Source organism: Cebus imitator, unplaced genomic scaffold, assembly GCF_001604975.1.
Source record: "Cebus imitator isolate Cc_AM_T3 unplaced genomic scaffold, Cebus_imitator-1.0 Scaffold79, whole genome shotgun sequence".
NCBI classification, from domain to species: Eukaryota; Metazoa; Chordata; class Mammalia; order Primates; family Cebidae; genus Cebus; species Cebus imitator.
In genome coordinates this window covers 221,416-242,242 of record NW_016107394.1, presented here as the reverse complement: position 1 = coordinate 242,242, position 20,827 = coordinate 221,416, and the positions used below count along the sequence as shown (strand labels likewise).

General features: G+C 32.5%; 1 pseudogene; it reads left to right on the top strand.

The window, feature by feature from the left end:
* Nucleotides 1-1,106, top strand: LOC108307436 (annotated as a pseudogene).
* Nucleotides 1,107-20,827: the final 19,721 nt, after the last annotated feature.

Below are 20,827 nucleotides of genomic sequence, written 5' to 3'. Positions count from 1 at the left end.
AATTTATCCAGATCCTACTCACTGAGAATTCACATTTTTGATTGTTTTCTACTTAGTACGTTTATAATTGTGTGATTTTATTTGTTTTCAATTCTTCAGAGTTTTACCTGTTTTCCTGCTGATTGGCACACATGCTATTCATGAAAATCATGGACTTACGCATTTACAAGTAGGATGTTCCTTCCTAATGACACCCAATTTCACCCTTCCTCCCTGTTGCTGGGGATCCCAGGACTAGAAACAATTCACATCTGGATCGGTTTTCCCTTTTGTGCTGTGTACATGATTGCACTCATAGGGAACTTCACTATTCTACTGGTGATCAGGACTGAGAGCAGACTGCACCAGCCCATGTTCTACTTCCTGGCCATGTTGGCCACCATTTACTTAAGCCTTTCAACAGCTACCATCCCTAAGATGCTTGGGATCTTCTGGTTTAGCCTCAGAGAGATCATCTTTGAAGACTGCCTCACCCAGATGTTTTTTATCCATAACTTTACTGGCATGGAGTCAGCAATTCTCTTAGCAATGGTTTATGACCGCTATGTGGCCATCTGCAACCTGCTCCAATACAGCACCATCCTCACCAACAGGGTTGTTTCTGTGATTGGTCTTGGTGTGTTAGTGAGGTCATTTATCTCTGTTATTCCATTTGATTTTCTTATTTTGAGGTTGCCCTTCTGTGGACATCATGTCATTCCCCACACCTATTGTGAGCACATGGGTCTTGCTCGTCTGTCTTGTGCCAGCATCAAGATCAATATCGTCTATGGCTTGGGTACTATTTCAATCCTAATGTTTGACATCACAGCCATTGCTCTTTCTTACGTGCAGATATTTCATGCTGTTTTCCGTCTTCCTTCCCGTGAAGCCTGACTCAAGTCCCTCAGCACGTGTGGTTCACACGTGTGTGTAATCCTTGCCTTCTATACACCAGCCCTCTTTTCCTTTATGACTCATCGCTTTGGCCAAAATGTTCCCCCCATATCCATATACTCCTAGCCAATCTCTATGCTGTGGTGCCATCAATGCTCAATCCTGTTATATACGGAGTCAGAACCAAGCAGATCCATGACTGTGTGAAGAAAATCTTCTGACAAAAATAAGGAATTGGAAAGGAGTAGCATCTAATACATATAAGAAGAGCTTTTCGAGCACAGAAATATCTTCCTAAAGTAAATTTAAACTTATTTGACAGCTCCCTCCTGTAAGTATGTTACTGAATTCAGAAAGCTAAACACTAAGCTTTGATAATCAATCTATATGACAAATGACAGCCAATCAGAATTTTTGCATGTAATTTTTATCAATTATGGTGGTAAATTTAAAGTAGGATTTAAATTTTGTGTTTTGTGCACTATCCACCTATATCGTTCATGCAGGTGTTTTCATGTTTTTCACTCCTTTATCTCTATCTCTATCCGTTTCTCTCTTTTTACCTTGAATGCCATCCTATTTTTCCTTTTTCATTTTTTTTATATTTTAGAAATATCATTTTTTTCCATAATAAAGACTATTATGATTTTATCATGAAGATTATTAACATCCAAAATTGGCTCTATGGACTTAATACTGATTTTGGCTGTGAAAAGTAAGTGAAAAAATAAATGGAACCCAAATGATTCATTATAAATTTTTGTCAGATTTGCTAAAAATATATTTAGTTTTTTATGGACTAAACTGTGATTTAAACCTAATTAGGGAACCACTTATAGCCTAGAGAGATCACTTGTTTTTCCCTCCATAGTTTTATTTGTTTTCGAATTGATTTTTAGATTAATCCTGCAGTTATTTTCTCTTTTTTTGTCTTTACTCATATAATTTAAATATTAAAGAAAAATAGGGTTCATTTCTAGCTCTGTATTTAATGTATATTTAAATATGTTTAATATATGTTCTGTCTTTAATAAATGTTTAATGTTCAATGTTCCTTAATTTCTTTATGCTATAAATATGACCTATGTCACAGATTAAGCCTGGACTTAATTATATACTGTTTCTAAAATAATTAGAATATTTCTCTGCATGTTATTCATAATAAATACAAAACAGTTGTTAGCCATTGCTAGAGTCATGTTATTACTTGCATTACAGAATTTTTTTTAATCCTGATGCTTAACAACATTGTCACAATTAGCAATGTTTATTTTCATAACATTTTATTTTTATATCACCCTCATATAATATTCCCTGAAGTTGGAACCTGACTAAAGGACAATTAGTGTTAAATATATACATATATGTTTATATATTCATTATAGACACACACACATGGTACACACACACATGTGACAAACATGCAATTAATTGAAGATTTTGTGAAAATTTGATTTCCTTGAAATTCTTATTCGAAGGAAATTGAAACAAATGCCAATTTTCCCCAAGTCCATCATAAATTACATTTGTATGTTTCATATACATGTTCTTAACATAACCTCTTAGTCTTTAAAAACAGAAGTATACATTTGGAAATAACTATTTATATAATTTATTCTTATCTTCCTCCATCTATAAGTTGAGGAAAGCTGTCTTCACAACATTTTGTAATCTCAGCTCATATTCTTATAACCTCAATTCTATGTTCCTCTTCTAAACTTTCTGTTTCTCTTTTCTTGTTTTAGGTGATGACTCTATTTGTAAAGTCCTTTTTTCATCAGCCACTTTAGTCATCTTTTCGCACAATTTTATTATCTTAGATATTTTCCTTTCTGTATCTGCTGCTATTGTCTAAATACAATTAATAGTAACTGGCATATGATATTTTGAAATTGACTTCATTATCCATGCCCAATATCTCTCCCAATTTAACACCCTTCTTGATCCTTATTCTGTGGAGATATGCAAATTTGATAACTTGATAAACTTTGATAAACTCCTCTACAATCCAAATATACATAAAGCTTAATATAACAACAGCTTTCAATAGTTACCTATCATCCTCTCTCCCATAGATGGTAGAAACTTGTTATTTATTTATCCATTCAGTGACTCCTGATGTACCTCACATATCTACTCATTAATGTCAGCTTAATGAATTAATCTAATTCAAAATAAAAACTAATGTGTTAATAAATTTGTCATATATACTACAAGAAAGTTGGTATTAAATGTTCAATTGGTGTAAGTTACAACTAGCAAAAAAAGAGCTTTATACACAAACATGCTCTAGAAAAATGCATTGAGAAGTAAAGGACTTAATTCTAAAAGCAGTGATTGAGGGAGTGGGGGCACATATTCAATTAATTTATTCATGCAAAATGAAATGTAAATTTTTAGATTATTTTTGGTAAGTGTTCTTAATGTTGTAGAATAATTTTCTTAAAAATGCTTATAATCATTCTCTTGGTTAGGATGGCTTGGGTTGCAATTTTTTAAAAAATTGTGGAAGTTTACTTTAACTGTAATAAAATGTATTATTTCATATAACAGTAAGCCCAGTGTAGGGCAGGATTCTGTATTGGTTGTTTTAGTAGCCCATAATGTAATTAAGGATTTACCTTGTCTCCAGCCTTTCAGAAGTTAAAACACTTCTATCAACAAAGATATAGACATCTTATTTTCATGTCTAATTGTCCAGAATTAGGTTGTATGACAATTTCTAAACTTGCCCCTGATAAGGAGGTTGAATTGCTGTTTTATACTAATCATTTTTGGTAGGATATATTTTTAGTAGTCAACATAATATGCAATGCATAAAGTGATTTAAATTCTTTAAATTTCTTCATGGTTAATTATAACTTATTCATACAATATGTAATTATAAAGAGTATACTCAGGGACAAATATCTTTTCTAAAGATACAAAGGTCAAAAGATAAATATGGACACACTTACAAAAATAATAAACTTCCAGAAATTCTCATCTGTGTAATTACATCTATGTAATTATATGTATCATATACAGCTTACAAGTTCCAATTGTAAAATGTTGAGAAAATGTGCGATTTTGTGGAATAATTAAATGAGCATATGTTACATATTATGCTACAGTCACAATCAACACAAGTACCTAAAACGTTGAGAGATGTTTTCTCTTAATGGCTAGTTTATTAAAAAACACACACATGCAAAAAGGAAAAAGGAAAAACAAATTAAGAAAGGAAGAAGAAGAGAAAGAAAAAAGTAAAACAGGGAATGAATCTAAAGAATGTGTATAAATCCTTAATTCCTCCTTCCCTCCCTCCCTCCCTTCCTTCCTTCCTTTTCCTTACTTTCTATTTTCCCTCCTTTCCTGTTAGCTAGTCCCCAGTGGCAGCATTCAGATGAGAGACTGCAGATGCCATGGTGATATATTCAGCTTAAAAGCAGTCAGACTGAAACCTTGTTTTTCTGGTCATGAAAATGTGAGAGGTGGCCCCTGCTAACTAGAGACAATGGGGAACCTTTGATTCTGTGCATGAGTTTGCACAAACCACAAGCTTACTCAGGCTGCACATGCATGAGACAAACCCAACAAAACACAGCAAGATATTGAGAACTTAACTTAATATAAAACATCTCCAAATTTTTAACTGAGTGACACAAACTTGTGGAAGACTCAAAGCATTCACTAGAACCATCAGAGAAGGAGAGATCGAGCCTGTGCTCTGAATCTAACCAAATCGATTTCCTGGTAAAATAAAACAAAGTCAGTATTCAAAATACATAAGAGATCCATACAACTCAATAGTAAAAAGAAAAAGAAATACCTCAAATACCCCAATTAAAATGGACAAAGTTTTCCCTGTAGAGCTATTTACTCTCCTTGGTTAAATTTACTTCTAGGTATTTTTTTTTTTGGTAGCTATTGTAAATAGAATTGCTTTCTTGATTCCTTTCTAAGCTAATCAATTATGGAGTTATAGAAACACTATCCATTAATACATAAATATTTTGTATCAATAAAAATTGAGCAAATAACTAAACATTTCCTCACAGAGTAGACATAAAAATGCCCGAAACCCATATAAAAAGGAGTTCAATATCACTAATTACCAAGAAAATGCAAATCAAAACCACCATGAGATATTCCATGTCTATTAGAATGGCTATTAATAAAATGAAAAAGATAAATGTTGGCAAGTATATGGAGAACAGGGAACCATTATTTATTGTTGGTGGGAATGTGAATTGGTATAGCCATTATGAAAAACAGTGTGGAGGTCCTTAAGAAACTTAAAAAATAATAGAACATATAGCCTAGTGATCTCATTTCTGAGTATTTATCTAAATAAACTGAAATCAAGATTTGGAAGGGATGTATGCTATCGTATGTTCATTGAAGCATTGTTCCTTTAAAAAGAAGGAAATGCTATTATTTGCAACAATATAGATGAACCAGGAGAGCATAATGCTAAGTAAAATACACTAGATAAGATACACAGAAAAACAAAGACCATATGATCTTAGTCATATGTGGAATCTAATATAGTAAAAACAATGGATGCAGAGAGTAGAATGGTTGTTGCTAGGGGCTGGAGGGAGGGGGAATTGGAAGGTGATAGTTAAAGAATACAGAGTTTCAATTATAAAATATGAGTAACATCTAGAGATCTACTATATAGCATAGTGCCTATAACTAACAATACTGTGCTGTAATTAAGTTTATATACTCACATTTTGATAAGACAGTAGATCTTATGATGTGCTCTTACCACAAAAAAAAAAAAAAAAAAGTAGGAAAACCAAAAAGAGGAAAAAAAAAATAGAGGGCAGAGAGGAATTTTGGAAGTGATGGCTATTTTTATGGCCTTGATAGAGGTAATAATTTCAGTTATATACTTATCCCCAGATTCATTGAGTTGTACATATTTAATATGTACAAATGAAAGATAAATGTTGGCTAGTATATGGAGAATATGTACACAGGTTCTATCTCTCCTTCTCCGATGGCTCTAGTGAATGCTTTGAGTCTTCCACAAGTTTGTGTCACTCAGTTAAAAATTTGGAGATTTTTTATATTATAGCTAAGTTCTCAATATGTTCTCCATATACTTGCCAACATTTATCTGTTTAGCTCTTTATATATCATACTTCAATGAAGGTGTTTAAAATAAACCAAAAGTGAGAAAATGTACAGTTTTTCATAGAGATAAATTTATTTTCCCTTTTTTTAAATTATACTTTAAGTTCTGGGGTACATGTGCAGAACATGCAGGTTTGTTACATAGGTATGTACGTGCCATGGTGGTTTGCTGCATCCATCCCCTCAACATCTACATTAGGTATTAGCCTTCCCCAATCCCCCCACCCCTTGCTCTCCTTCCCGTAGCCCCCCAGCCCCTGACAAGCCCCAGTGTGTGATTTTCCCCGCCCTGTGTTCATGTGTTCCCATTGTTCAACACCCATTTATGAATTAGAACGTGTGGTGTTTGGTTATAGTTAAGATTTTAAAAAAATTATTACTTATTTATCTATTTTAAAATTATACTTTAAGTTCTAATGCTATCCTTCCCCAATTCCCCCAACCCCTTCTATCCCTCCCCTAGTCCCTTCACCCCCCGACAGGCCCCAGCATATGATTTTCCCCTACCTGAGTTCATGTGTTCTCATTGTTCAACACCCAGTTATAAATGAGAACATGTGATGTTCGATTGAAATAAAATTATAGTAGATTATAATCTTTTATATACTCATCTGTTGCCCTTACCTGTAAAATAAAATGTCGGCAGCTCAAANAAAAAAAAAAAAAAAAAGAAAAGAAAAGAAAAAAAGCAAAATCAACATCAACATTCTACAAATAATTTTAGTCAGATCAATACTGAAAATGCCCAGTATAAAAATTTAAAAGTATTCACCCTATGACAAAACAGAAAATTTTGACTATCAAGGAAAAATATGATAAACAATCCCCAAGCTTATATTATTCACATGTTGAAAATGTCATATGAAGATGTAATGCAACTATTTTCATTATTTATGATAAATGAAAACTAGACACCCTTGGAATGTGTGAGAGATTTAAGTCCTCAGCAGAGAGATAAAAACTGTTAAAGAAAACAATGCCATAACTTTTTTTTTTACCAAAAGCCACAACATCTGAAATTCACTGGATGGGCTCAAAAGGAGAATGAAGATGACAGAGGAAACGGTAAACTTAAATATAGGAGAAAATGATTGAGCAGAAAAGCATACTTATTGAAAAAACATTCTTAAATTTGGTAGAACACAATTATGCTAATTTTTAAAAGCTTAGTGATTTCCAAACAGGTGAATGTAAAGAAAAACATAGCCAAAATATAATGTTCAAATTTTTGAAAACCAAAGATAAATATAATTTCTCAAAGAGTCAAAATTGTATATATAAGAAAATAATAATTGGAATGTCTGCAATTTTATATAAGTAAGGAAAAAGGCCAGAAAACTGCCGAACAGTATTTTAAGGTGCTGACAATTGATTACATATCTATATAACATATAGATGTGTAATCTATATAACATATATGTTATATAAGTATGTACTATATATATGTAGAGAGAGACAGAGTATATTTTAGGAATGCAGATTCAAAAAATGACATTGTTACATGAGGAAAATCTAAGAGAATCCCTTACTAACAAACCTGCTCAATATGAAATGCTAAAAGAGAAGCTCTATTAAAGAGAGATAATGTAAATGGAAAAAGGAATTATATGGTTAAATATAAAAGACCAATTTTCTATAGTGATTTAAAACATAAAAAATATTTAAGGCGAATATAACAGTGCGAGGTGGGGTTTTCACACATGCAGATGTGTGCATATAACAATTGTTATTTAAAGAACCGAGCAAAGAACCTTATAATTACCATTTCATTTGAGGTGGTAAAATACTAACTCCAAGTAAATTGAGAAGGGTTAGGTGATTATATAGAGCTACATGGAATATATTTGATATATTAGAAATAGATTTTACATTTATATGTATGCACACATATAGGAAAGGTATTTTGGCTCCTGGAAAGATACTAGAAAATAAATAGAAAAAATATATATGAAAGATACAATTGCATTGATATATATTGGAAAGGATTCAGATTATATTATAATCTCTAGATCAGTGATTTTATGTCATGGGCAATTTTGTCCCCAAGAGGAAATGTGGTGATTTTCAGAGACACTTTTGCATGTTGCTGACATCTAGCAGGGATAGGATGGAGAGGCTGCTAAACATCCTGCAGGGCACAGGATAACCCCTGCATTCAAGTTTTATCTGCTGCAAAATGACAATAGCCAATAGCAGCAAAGTTGAGAAATCATGTTCTAGATCAATTCCTAAAAATACATATAAATAAATACTGTGTAAAGATATAACCAAAAGATAATGGATATAACTCAATGCTAACTTTATTAAAACCCCAAAGTAGGTACTACATATGTTAATTAGTTAGATTTTTGTCATACCACAATGTATGTATATTTTAAAATGCCATACTGAGCATGATAAATACATACAATTTTACTTTACTTTGATATATTTTTAATATATCAAAAATATTTCATATAGCCCTATATAAACACCTAGCCTTTCTCAATTTACTTGGAGTTAATATTTTACTTGGAGTTAATATCTTTTTCTGTGGTGAGATCATTTACTCTTTTAGCATTTTTCAAGAACGCAATATATCATCATTACCTAAAGTCACCATGGTGTACAATAGATCTCTTGACCTTATCCCTCCTATCTGACTGTAATTTTGTATCTTTTTATCAACATTGCTCCAACATCTCCCCACAACCACCCTGTCCCCCAGTAAACATTATTCTACTTGATATTTATATGAGATCAACCTTTTTAGATTCCACATATAAGTGAGATCCTGCAATATTTGCCTTCAAGTAAATAAACAAATAATTAGCAATAAAAAAGTAAACCATGAAGGGAAAAATAAAGCAAATGGAAAACAACAACAAACAAATAAGATTTAAGGAAAACAAACCTGAAAATGAACATAAATCAGTCATATCATTAATTACATCAAATGGAAATAATCTGAACACACTAATTAGAGATAGTGGAATTTTATTAAAGAGCAAAATCCAACTGTATTTTGTCTACAATACCCACTTTAAATAAAAATATTGATAAAGTTAAGCATATATAAAATTTATAGCATGTCAATAATTTATACAAAGCTTTCCATTATCGTTATGATGAGAATACAAATTAACCAAACTGTAATTGTTGGATTGTCATTTGGATTATCTACTTCAAAATTTTCCCATCCCTCAAAAAAAAAAAAAAAAGGCTATTCTCGAAAAGATGTTCTTACTTGGTTAATTTTATACTATAAACTAATAAACACATTTCATAAAGACACTAAGTAAACACAAGCATAGCGAAGGAATGATATTGAAATAATCTTACCTTTAGTAGGTGCTTAAATATGCTAGAAACAGTATTAAACACTTTATAATCATTAACTTATGGCATAAGTACCTTTGTATCTATACTACAGTGGCTAAAGTAGGTTAGATAAATTGTATGCACCTTCCACTTACAATGTAATAAATGGAATAATTGAGATTGCGATTCCTGGTCTTGCTGATGCTAGAATCCAAGAAATTTATATCAAAGAATTACATGATAGGAATATATAAAAAAGAAAGACCCAGAATTTTCAGCTGATTTTGGTCAGGAAGAATCGCATAACACATTCTCTGATCTGTTTGGTTTTCACACCATAAATGATTGGGTTCAGCATCGGAGGTACCAATAAGTACATGTTGGCAAGAAAAATGTGGGCATGGAGTGGTATATGCTTACTAAAACGGTGAGCGAGGAAAGAGAAAAGAGCAGGGATGTAGAAGGTGAGGATGACACAAACATGGGACCCACAAGTGCTGAGTGTCTTCAGCCTGACATCTTTAGAAGGGATACTGAATACAGTTTGGAGTATCTGTATATAGGATAGAAAGATGCATGTCACATCAGTCCCAACAATTAAAATAATAACTGCCAAACTATAAAGACTATTGATGGAAATGTCTGCACAAGCCAATTTCACCACAGCCATATGCTCACAGTATGTGTGTGGGACAATATTGGTTCGACAATATGGCCACCTTCTTACCAGGAAGGGGTGAGGTGTCATTAGCACTAACCCACGTAGAAGTGCCACCATGCCAACTTGAGCCACAGCAGAGTTTGTTAGAATGGATGAATGTCTCAGAGGATTGCAGATTGCCACATATCTGTCCAGTGCCATGGCCGCAAGAAGCCCTGACTCAACCCCAGAGAAAGCATGGATGAAAAACATCTGAATGAGGCAGGCATGAAAGTTGATCTCATGGTAATTAAACCAGAAGACACCCAGCATCTTGGGAAGGGTAGAGGTTGACAAGATGAGGTCTGTGATGGCCAACATGGAAAGAAAATAGAACATTGGTTCATGGAGAATAGTCTCAGTTTTGATGATGAAAAGGATGAGTAAGTTTCCCATGAGGGCAATAACATACATTGAGCAGAAAGGGATGGATATCCAAAAGTGAAAATCTTCTAAACCAGGTATTCCCATCAGGATGAAGGCACTGGGATGAGTGAATGAAGTAGAGTTAAAGATAAGCATGGTGATGCTGGCTACAGGAAACATACTATTGCCATTTTTCTCATGTTTGTCCTTGGAGTACTAACATACACATACACTCTGCTTGATCTGCAACATAATTACTCCATATAAAAACAAAATCATGAAAGTTTTTCATATTTTAAGCCTCCCCTTGGTGAACGTCTTGCTTACCTTCTTGCTCAACAAGTTTTACATTCCTTATTGTTAGCCATTAATCTCATCAAGGAGTAGTTGGAATAGAGACAGTCTTCTCTACTTACAGCTCTGCTTTGGGCTCAGTATCTTCGAGTATTCTGCCTGGGATTAAGTGTTCTCATTCCACTTATAATTGCCAGGCTGAACAAAAGTGCTGAGAAGTAGCATATGTTCCTCACAACCTAACAAGACAATGGAGAAAAGCTACAACATTGTCCTTATTAAAAGACACCCCCCCAAATTAATTATGATCTTGGAGATTTTAAGCATAAGACAAATTCAAAATAAATATTCATGAAAGCAACATATGAATAAATAAGCTTTCTGTAATAACATGCTCTTTGAATCACAATACTTTTTTTGAAATTTACCTCTCTTGTGAAGTTTTGTCCATAAAGAACAGTCTAATCACTTAAGAGCCTAACAGTTCCAGGACAACCACAAAGCCACTGATACTTACACACTTCAAAATATATATGCTATATGCTTTCTGAATTTTCTAATATACCTGGGGTTGGAAACACACACACACACACACACACACTCTGGACACTTTGTTTTCCCCAAAAGCAGAAATCATTAAATATTTTTTTTATCTTATTTATATGAGATATGCTAGGGGCACTTTGGGAAAGAAAGACTGATAGGTTCAAAATCAATCAAACAATCATTCGAACAATTAATCAGTCATCAAGATTTGAAAACAATAAAAGTTATACCTTTTTGTGTTGTAATATGTACCAGAAAAATGCTAAGAATTATTAATGTCCAACTGCTGATTCATAACATTTTGATAAAGTCACCATTATTATTCTTAATCTACAAAAAAATAAACTTACACATAGGCTAAATATTCATCCAAAAATGCACAATCATCATATATCAGGGGTAGAAAACAAATTCTGGTTTTACTTCAGAAGTCTACTTTTGTTCCACTACAATACACCATGAAAATAAGGCAAAAATTTATGTTAAATGTTTCATAATTCTTATCATTGATTCTTATAAGGGTACTCAGAAGAAACAAGGATGTACTTTCCTATTTATTTTTTTTTACACATCATATTTTACAAATTAAATTGTGTGGCTTGTGGTGAATCCATAAAATAATCCTAAGCATTTTCAATTCCACATCTTCATTGATGCCTATATGCTCATTGGGAAGCTACTGGTCATTAATGCATTTTATTAATAAATTATTCTTAAGCCCAGAAGCATAGATCTGCACATATTTCCTTTAAATTTGACACCAGTGTACAGATAGACTATAATTTCTAAAGGATGGCTGAGGGAAACCTCAAGAATATAACTCTTCAAGTGGCTTGTTCCGTATGGTGGGACTACATTGATTTACCTGTCAATAATGAGGCAGCCCAGAGAAGTCTCAAATAATTTACATTCAGAGGGACAAGACTGTCAGCCCCTGTGCTCTCAGTCTATTTCCAGCATAATTCAGTCTCAGGAATCAACAGTAATTATTAATAATTATTTCTCATTTATAGAAAACTCCTTCTCACTCTCCTTGTCATTGCCTCTCTGACTCTTAGGCTGAGCAAACATAGATGAGTTGTATTTTCCTCCCAATCAACTGTGTTGTGCTGAATCACTGTTGGGAATGCAAATATTTGAATCATTCCCTGTCTGGAAATCTCATTACAGCTTTTATACCCCACTTGGAGAAATCCCAGGAGCTTAAACTCTGCAACACGGATTTCTTCATTTCATGGAAGTCGAATTGATTCTTGAGGGAATACACATTTTCTTCGTCAGATGCTGTCAGTTGTTAATAAAATTTTACTGTGACAGAGTGAAGAAATTTTCTTTAAAAAAAGTTAACTTTCCAAAGTTTTAGTTTTCTAACCTTCATAGTAGCTTAGATAAATTAAGGGTGTGGTCAGATAGGGGATTTAGTTAAGAAGCAAATAGAGAAATAAAGTAAAACACTAGATAACTGCATCCTTATGATACTGATAGACTTAATAGGCATGATAAGGATATTGCATATATACACATACATCAATACATATACCTCTCAATAAAACAATCAACATCATGTAGACTTATCAATTCCTAAACAAGTCAATTCAATTTATACACACCACAGCACACTCTTTCCCTTCTTTTCTCCTTCTCTGTTTCTCTCTATATATTAATATGTATATACACACAATATATTTTATATAACATTCTTATATATGCCTTAATATATATACACACATATGTATATGTATTCCTGTATATGTATACATGTAAGTATAAAGTATATACATCCATTTGTAAAAATTCCTAAATTTATAAGAAACATGATGATATTTATATATTATATTCCAAACAAAATACAAACATATACATACATACATGTGTATGTGTGTGATTATACCAATTTGATATTTGGTAAATATTTGTTAAATGCCTGCTATTTACTGGATATTATGCTAGATACTGTGAAAACAGTATTGAAAAATATAAACACTATCCCTCATCTGAAGATTATTCTCTAGTGAAGGAATTCAGATCATAAGTACTCAGATCAATATTATAAGTAATATGCTACAGAGTAATTAAAAAAATAAACCTTTTAAATGAATATTTGGAGTGACTGCCTTAATTTGGTAGGTCAAGGAAAGCCCTTATGAAAATATGGCTCTTAAGACTTAAATGATAAGTGCATGAAGAAATGACATGAAAATATTTAGTAAAAAGGGTGCAAACATAAGAAAGAGTAAATGAAAATCTCTTCAAATGATAATAAACTTAAACTAAACAGGTCGAAGGGACAGAAATAACTGCTGTCTGGCTGGAGCCTCTTACATAAGAATAGTAAAGAGATTTTAGATTATGAAATTTTATTCAGAGATCTTCATAGAGTAATTTAAGGTATTTTAAATAAATGAGAAAGCTAAATGATGATGTTAAGAAGATGGAAGTAATTTGAATGACACTTCCGATAAATGATATAGTTTATAGAAGTTATTTTTCACTGGAACATATTTTGTTTGAGGCACCAGAGCTGTTAACATTTGATAAACCTGTTAGCACACTAAAATATAGATTCGTCTAAGCTTCCATATGCTTCACTTGAGGCATGGTGGTATCAGAAGATATTAATCCCTTTATTGCTTAAGATGGATGTGCAAAGTCGATGGCTGAAGCTTATGAGCATGCCCATGACAAACTGCATCTGATGACATTGTTCATGGTTTGACCGACCATATTATTTATTACTGAAACAAGGAATCTTTGAGAGTAATAAGGATGTTATTTACTAAGCTATGATGTACATGTGGATGTTTTTTCTAGCAGTGTTAAGGGCTATTAAAAGACAAGAGGATTTTCTGATTCAAGTCTGCTAAAAATATAGCAAGGCAGGAAGATCAGATGAAGCCTTCGGAAAGCACCACTTCAGCACACACACACACACACACATACACATACATATATATTCATGCTATAAATAACGATGTATTGGTCAATGACAGATGGCATATACGATGGTGGACTCGTAAGATTATAATAGATTTGAAAAGTCAGTATCACCTATGATACTGTAGTCCTTGTAACATCATGGCACAACATATTACTCATGTAGGATTAACAGGCAATACCAACTAGGCTTGTGTAAGTACACTCCATGAGATTTGCACCAGGATGAAATTGTCTAAAAATAAATTTCTCAAAAATATCCCATTACTAAGTCACACAAGCCTGTATATTTATGTGTGCATTTGCATATATTTTATAAAATATGTATATATGAAATGTATGTAATATACATGAAATATATATTTAAGGATATATTTTTTAAAAACACAAAAAGAATCTATAAAATTCAAATGAGTTATACATCTATATATTTATATTTTTATATATGGCATTTTAAATCATTTTATAATTTTAATATGAACTTTTAGCTACTCAAAATTTGAATACATCTTAATTGAAAATTGATTAGAGATGGTATATAAACATTTAAATTTAAAAATCTTATTTAAAATATACTACATTTATAGAAATAATCACAATTTTCTCATTATTTCTAAAGTTTATACAAATTTGACATTTAGTTTTTTGTAATATATTATCATAATTACATATAAGAAACAAATTCAATTCCAAATAATGTATATATATGTAAATATTTATATCTTCCTAATCCCTTTAATGTACCAGACAGCTTTATTTGTTTTACTTTTGAAAAATATAGCAAAAACATGTGGTGACTATAAATAATAATGATCATTGAAAATTTGGAGATCTTCATTATAAACCCAGTGGAATGCTAAAAGATTTACATTTATCATTTCATTTAATTCTCATAGATTTTTGAGTTTGTTACTATTATGATCTCTTCTTTATAGATGAAGAAACTAAAATGCATGGATATTTGCAAATTTTGCCCAAAGTTACACAGCTATACAAACTTGGATCCAATATTTGAACTGATACCTGTTGTCTCTTGAGCCATTGGTCTTAATCTTATGCTGCATTTTCTAACAATGAATATATATTCCTCACATTTTTCTATGGAATATAGAGCCCATATTTGACAAAGTCTTTGAAGGGAATTTATAAAATAGGGGAGAACAATTTTGGCTTTGCTTTTTCTCTATAGCAGAGAGGTGGAAAATAGTATGGCAAATTGTAGGGGAAGATATGTTTCTAAGGGAAATAAAGATTCAGTATGACTGGAAAACTGAGCTATAGTTTCTTACTTCACAGCTGATGGTTTGCTGAGCTAGATACTCAAAACCCCACACTCCTGTGACTAAGGATCTCTCATCTCATTTCATTATTCATAATTTATTCTGCATTTATAAAATATGGAAGACTAACAGATTAAAGAGTATCATAGTAAGACCATTTTGTTTCTGTTTGTCAAACCTACTGGTAACACTATTCTTAAGAAAATAGACAGATCAATGAGACAGAAAAGTAACAACGGTATTGAGGACTTGAACTCAGATCTGGACCAAGCAGACTTAATAGACATCTACAGAACTCTCCACCCCAAATCCACAGAATATACCTTCTACTCAGCACCACATCACACTTATTCTAAAACTGATTATATAATTGGAAGTAAAACACTCCTCAGCAAATGCAAAATAATGGAAATCATAAGTCTCTCAGACCACAGTGCAATCAAATTAGAATTCAGGATTAAGAAACTCATTCAAAACTGCACAATTACATGGAAACTGAAAAACTTGCTCCTGAATGACTACTGGATAAATAATGAAATGAGGGCAGAAATAAAGATGTTCTTTGAAACCATTGAGAATGAAGACACAACATACCAGAATCTCTGGGACACATTTAAAGCAGCAAGTAGAGGGAAATTATAGCATTAAGTACCCACAAGAGAAAGAAGGAAAGATCTAAAATTGACACCCTAACCTCACAATTAAAAGAACTAGAGGATCAAGAACAAACAAATTCAAAAGCTAGCAGAAGACAAGAAATAACTAAGATCAGAGCAGAACTGAAGGAGATAGAGACAGAAAAACCCTTCAAAAAATCAGTGAATCCAGGAGCTGGTTTATTGAAAAGATCAACAAACTAGATAGATTGCTAGCCAGACTAATAAAGAAGAAAAGAGAGAAGAATTAAATAAATGCAATAAAAAATGATAAAGGGGATATCACTACCGATTTCACAGAAATACAGACTACTACCAGAGAATACTGTAAATTCTCTATGCAAATAAGCCAGTAAATATAGAAGAAATGGATAAATTCCTGGACACTTACAGCCTCCCAAGACTAAACCAGGAATAAATGGGATGCCTGAATGGACCAATACAAGGGCTGAAATTGAGGAAACAATTAATAGCCTACCAACCAAAAAACATCCAGGACCAGAATGGTTCATAGCCAAACTCTATGAGAAGTATAAAGAAGAGCTGGTACCATTCCTTCTGAAACTATTCAAAACAATAGAAAAAGAGGGAATCCTCCCTAACTCATTTTATGAGACCAACATCATCTTCGTGCCAAAACCTGGCAGAGACACAACTAAAAAAAAAATTTCAGGCCAATATCCATGATGAACATCAATGTGAAAATCCTCAATAAAATACTGGCAAACCAAAAGATGTTCAACACTATAATTGACTAGGGGATTGCAAATTAAAATGACAAAATAACAGGACTTATCTTTTAGAATGGCAATACTCCAAAACATTGGCCATTCCAAATGCTAGTGAACATGTGGAACACAGGAATTCTCATTCTTTGCTGGTGAGAATGCAAATTAGTACTGCCACTCTGGAAAACAGTTTATCACTATCTTACAAAACTAAATGTACTTGTACTAGGCAATCCAGCAATTAAACTCAACTGAATTGAACACTTATGCCCATACAATATCCTGCACAAAAATGTTTACAGCAACTTTATTCATAATTTTCAAATTTAGAAGCAGCAAAATACTTTTCCATAATTGAATGGATAAATAATCTCTGGTTCATCCATACAATAGAATATTACTGACTGCTAAAAAGAAAAAACAAGCTATCAAACTACGGAAATATATGGAGGAAACTTAAATGCATCTTGCTAAATGACAGAAGCAACAACACCAACTACACGGCATTCTGAAGTAGGCAAAATTATAGAGACAATAAAAAGTGGTTTTCAGGGACTAGAGAGGAAGGAGGTATAAGTAGAAAGAAGGACCACATAAAATATTTAGGGCAATGAAAATATATTATATGATAGTGTAATGGTGGATATATGCCGTTGTACATTTGTCAAAACCTTAGAAAGAACATCAAGACTGAACCATAATGTAAACTATAAACTTTGATGATAACCATGTGCCAGTGTAGGAACACTGATTGTAACAAATATGCCACCCTGATGTGGGACGTTGATAGTGGGAGGACCGTTTATGTGAGGTCATGGAGTATACGGGACAATACTTTCTACTCAGTTCTGCTGTGAACCTGTAACGATGGTAAAAATTCATTACAATAAATAAATAGAACAGTAAAAATATAAAAATAAGTTGAAGTCTTAGAAATACAAAATGAGTGAAATAAGATCCAATTACTCATACCATGGAATGTTTTATGGCAATCAAGAAAGATAATATACTGATACTGGAGTTATCCATAAGTTATTCATGGTTAAAAGTTTGAGCACTGCACAATATGTAATCCTATTTAAAATATATGTTGAATTTAAGCAAATCGTAAAACCTCCTATACTCTCCTTTTCCTAATATTTTCTTTCAAGTGCAAAGTAATAGAATGGTGAAAGGTAAGAAAGGGTAGACAAGTTGGTCATAGAGGCTAACTTGAGAGAGGCATTTAAGAATATATAAGGAATGGAGGAGACTAAAAACTATGTAAATGCTTAATGAAATTAAGTAAACAATAAATATAGTCTTCACATTTATTGAGATTTATGTAATTCACATATAAAATAATTCATAGTTTTGTGAAAGTAAGTCTCACAAAAAGCTGATTGCATTTATTTTCTGTCAATACAGTGGTGTAACTTCTCAATGGATTCGTTTTGCCTACTGTCCAGATAGAGCTGATTTATCAAGACAGAGGAATTGAAATAGAGAAAGTTAATTCATGCAGAGCCAGCTAGAGCTTGGATAATTTGGTGAGTAAAGGCCCAGGCTGTTGGGAGTGACTATTGATTGGTAAGAAATGAAATTATAGGGAGTCAACACTGTCCTCTTGCGCTGAGTTGATCCCTGGGTGGAACCCACATGACCAGATGACATAGTTTGTCGATCTGAGTGGTGCCAGCTGATCCATTGACTGCGTGGTCTGAAAAATATCTTAGGTTTTACAATAGTGATGTTATCACTAGGAGTAATTAAGGAGGTTTAGAATCTTGTGATCTAGCTGCATGTATCCTAAAACAAAATTTCTAATTTTGTGGAAATTTGTTAATTCTACAAAGGCAGTCTGTTCCCAGGGCAAGAAGGGGATTTGTCCTGGAAAAGGGCTGTTATCACCTTTGTTTCAAAATTAAAGTATAAACTAAGTTTCCCCCAAAGTTAGTTTGGCCTACACCCAGGAATGAACAAGCATAGATTGGAGGTTAGAAGCAAAGGAGTTGGTTAGATCAGATCTCTTTCAGTGTCATATTTTGCAAAGAGAATTTTAGCAGATGTACAAGTGTTTTTTTCTTTCTTTCTTCATTTGACATTTTTCAGTGTTCAAATTTTTAAAACAAATACTTCTATGGCGCAATCACAATAAAATAGTCATTGTGGAGGGATTAAGATGATCTGTACCATATGAAGCAACATAACATGTTCTGCATTCCTCATTAAAATTACTTTAATTATTTAATAGTTACTATGAAAAAGAACATTCTTATTTAATGGGAAAGCTGTAATTATATTTTTAGCTAACAACTACTCTTTTTCTGCTCTTTCTTCTTTTTATGTTTCTTTTTCTAATTAAAATTTAAAATATGTATATATTATTCTTGAGGCAAAACATCTTCTAAATTCCTGCTGTGGTACATACTAAATTATATAAAACTCCTACATTAGTACCATAATCTTAATTTTCTTTAAAATAAAAATAAAGTCTATATAATAAGCTAAACCTCAATCTTGGTCCCACTTTCTTTCAAATGGAAGAATATCTAAGATTTTCAGATATAGGCTTTGTCCTCAATTACTTTTCTATTTTTAATTACTAGAATATTAACTGTTTACAAGCAAAGAAAAAATGTTGCATCTCAACAAACTTGTATTGACACTTGCATATCAGTCACTCCAGGCCAACATGTCTGTGTCTACCAAAAAATAATGGAATAAGTGAACATGAGTTTTTAAAAAAAGAATTCATATTTGGTTGATGTGTTTTTAACTCAACTTTAGGTGCTGGGCAAACACAAATGAAGAAATCACCCTGTACTGAAAAAAGCAATGCCACTAACAAAATATTGTATATCTTCCATTTGCCAGGACCGACTTTATTCCACATATTAACTATGCCTTTTTTATTTTTGTTTTATGGAGTTGATGTGAACCTCATGTTTACCTGGAAAGTTTCTGTCTTCTTAGGTAATGTTGATTTACCTGAATATAAACAAGGTCATAGTTCCACGGTTATCACCTGTCTTGCTGAATGAGCTGGTTAATTAAAAAACAAACAAGCAAACAAATACACAGGCTCAAACATATATGAAGTACAGACGTCCTCTCTTGAATATTTTTGTTTTTCACATTATAGGTGATAGGGCTCAACATAAGAAAGATAACAAAGTAATGTTGGCTATAATGATGTGGATATGTGGAACAATTTTATAACCAAATCTGTCAGTGATAAAGGAGAAAAAGTCAAATATGTATAACAGTAAGATGGTTCAAACATAAACGCCACATGTGCTCAAGGTCTTGTGTCTAACCTTATGTCATGGGGACTATAATATAATATGAAGAGTGAAAACACAAAAGTTGATTATCAATATAAACACTGAAAATCACTAACAAGGCAGATTAATTAGTAGGAGAAAAGGCATATGAATTTATTTAACACATATACACAGGAGCTTTCAGAATTCACATCCAACCCTCTCAATGAGGTACAGAAGCTTATACACCACCTTGAGGTTGCAGAGAGAATCAACATGTAGAGTATGGCACAAAAGAGGTTATGTTAGTAAATCAAGTGTTAATGGCAAGGCAGGTTATAGGACAGGGAGAAGAGTCTTAGCTAGCACAGGCTGTTATGTAGATGAAACCTCACAGGTAGCAGCCCTCAGGGAGATTAGAAGACAAATGTTTCTTTTCAGAACTTTAAAGGTATCGGACTCTCAGTTAGCCCAAAAAGGGAAGAGGCATCTGTATTAATGCAGATTCTCTATACATCTACAGATACAAAGGTTCCCACAAAGGACAGCTTTTCAGGACCACTTTAGAATATGTCAAATAAATATATTTTGGGCTAAAATATTTTTATTTCTTTCATAGGTATTATGTTGATTTTCAAAAATGTATATTTGATTCAGGAAAGCAGAGTAAACATTAAAACATTTTACTATAAAACAGGGAAATAAGATTCAATTATGTTCAAAATTATTAAGGTATATCATCTGACTTAAGGCTCAAATTCACAATCATAAATTT